Here is a 2,500-nt window from a genome sequence, read left to right as displayed (position 1 = left end):
CTGGCTGAGGGTCACAAAGCCCCCAAGAAGCTTTAAAAGTGCAGAATAAAACACACTCACACACACACTTACATACACACACACACACACACACACACACACACACACACACACACACACACACACACACACACACACACACACACACACACACACACACACACTTAATCCCCAATTGTTCTTACAGCAGCTATTCATATTCTTCTATCAACCTCAATATAGCACGCTCTCATTCATTATTCAGGCTGGAACTGTGCTGTAAATACACTTCCACCAGTCGATGAGCACTCTGTGTGTGTGTGTGTGTGTGTGTGTGTGTGTGTGTGTGTGTGTGTGTGTGTGTGTGTGTGTGTGTGTGTGTGTGTATGTGTGTGTGTGTGTGTGTGTGTGTGTGTGTGGGGCCACATTGCCAATCTAACATCAGATTTAATTAATTGTTTTATTCCATTAGTTATGAAAAAGTTATATATTTGGAACAAGTCTCCACTCCTCACTCTAATAAATCCAGTGATTAAAGAGGAAAATTTACAACACACACACACACACACACACACACACACACACACACACACACACACACACACACACACACACACACACACATAGAGGAATGTAATAACAAAGCAGTTTGTCTTTTTTTTATTTAGAATGAAATAGATATAAATATGAAGTTCTCATGTTTCAGGGTGTTTCGGACACTGTATTCATTTTAGGCTTCATATTGAGGCCAAAGTTTCACAGTTATCATCATCATCATCATCTTCATCATACCCACCCTCCTTCTCTATATCACCATTGTCTTCATCACAACCTTCACCGACACCACTGCCATCAGCTTCATCATCATCATCATCATCATCATCATCCTCCTCCTCCATACTACCATCGTCTTCATAACCACCATCATCATCTTCATCCTTCATATCACCATTGTCTTCATCACCACCATCATCATCATCATCCTCCATACCACCATCGTCTTCATAACCACCACCACCATCATCATCATCATATCACCATTGTCTTCATCACCACCATCATCATCCTCCACACCACCATTCGTCTTCATAAGCATCATTATCATCACCACCATCATCATCATCATCCTCCATACCACCATCGTCTTCATAACCACCACCACCATCATCATCATCATCACAATCCTTCATATCGCCATTGTCTTCATCACCACCATCATCATCCTCCACACCACCATCGTCTTCATAACCACCACCATCATCATCATTATCATCATCATCCTCCATACTACCATCGTCTTCATAACCACCACCGTCATCCTCCATATCACCATTGTCTTCATCACCACCATCATCTTCATAACCACCACCATCACAATCATCCTCCATATCACCATCGTCTTTATAACCACCATCATCATCATCCTCCACACCACCATCGTCTTTATAACCACCATCATCATCATCATCATCACTCTCCATACCACCATTGTCTTTATAACCACCATCATCATCATCATCCTCCATATCACTATTATCTTCATCACCACCCTAACCAACACCACCGCCATCAGCCTCTTCATCATCATCCTCCATACCACCATCGTCTTCATCACCACCTTCACCTTCACCAACACCACCGCCATTAGCTTTATCTTTATTATCATCCTCTATACCACCATCATCATCTTAACCATCATCCTCTATACCACCATTGCCTTCATCTCCAACAACACCATTAGCTTCATCATCATCCTCATCATCCTCCACATCACCATCGTCTTCATCAACACGATCTGTGTCACCCTCACCATCATCATCACCTTCACCATCATCCTTCATACCACCATTGCCTTCATCACCAACACTAACATTAGCTTCATCATCATCCTCCTCCTTCTCCTCCATACATCAATCGTTGAGGCTAAACTTCCTGCCTACATCTGGATCTCAGATTCTTGGTTCTTAACTTCCAGCACTTTGATTCTTAGAGCATGTCCTCCTTCTCCATAGTTCCATGGTCCAGTTCTAAAGCTCATGAGTCCATTGTAGAAGATTTGGATGGTATCCAGGGGTCAGCATGGGCTTCTGGACTCCTCTGCAGCTCCATTCGTGGCAAACGATGATGCACGGTGTTTGAATTCTCTCAGAGCCAGCATGAATTTTTCAGTAGTTTAAACTACCGGAACTCTTCTGTAGGACCATTTGGATTCTAGAGTAAAAATCAATCAGAAGCAAAGATCCTCTGGATCCAAGCCTCAAATCCTTGGATCTGACGGACCTGATTTAGACTTTGATGTCTGATAAACAGCACAGTTCAGGACGACAGGCATAATTGGAATCAACACACACACACACACACACACACACACACACACACACACACACACACACACACACACACACACACTCTGAACACACACCGCCTGCACACTCAGAGCGCAACATTCCGAGGACACGACACGTGTGTGTGTGTGTGTGTGTGTGTGTGTGTGTGTGTGTGTGTGTGTGTGTGTGGTGTG

The 2,500-nt window shown here is 43.5% G+C and overlaps 1 protein-coding gene across 5 annotated transcripts in view; it reads right to left on the bottom strand.

Annotated features, from left to right (window-relative positions):
- The window catches only part of arhgap21a (Rho GTPase activating protein 21a), a 100,332-nt gene that overhangs the window by 57,406 nt on the left and 40,426 nt on the right, over positions 1-2,500 (bottom strand). The gene's annotated exons all lie outside the window — the stretch shown is intronic.

Source organism: Silurus aristotelis (genome assembly GCF_946808225.1).
Source record: "Silurus aristotelis genome assembly, chromosome: 1".
Classification (NCBI taxonomy): Eukaryota; Metazoa; Chordata; class Actinopteri; order Siluriformes; family Siluridae; genus Silurus; species Silurus aristotelis.
The sequence above is the reverse complement of the archived record's forward strand: the minus strand, read 5'-3'. Positions and strand labels throughout refer to the sequence as shown.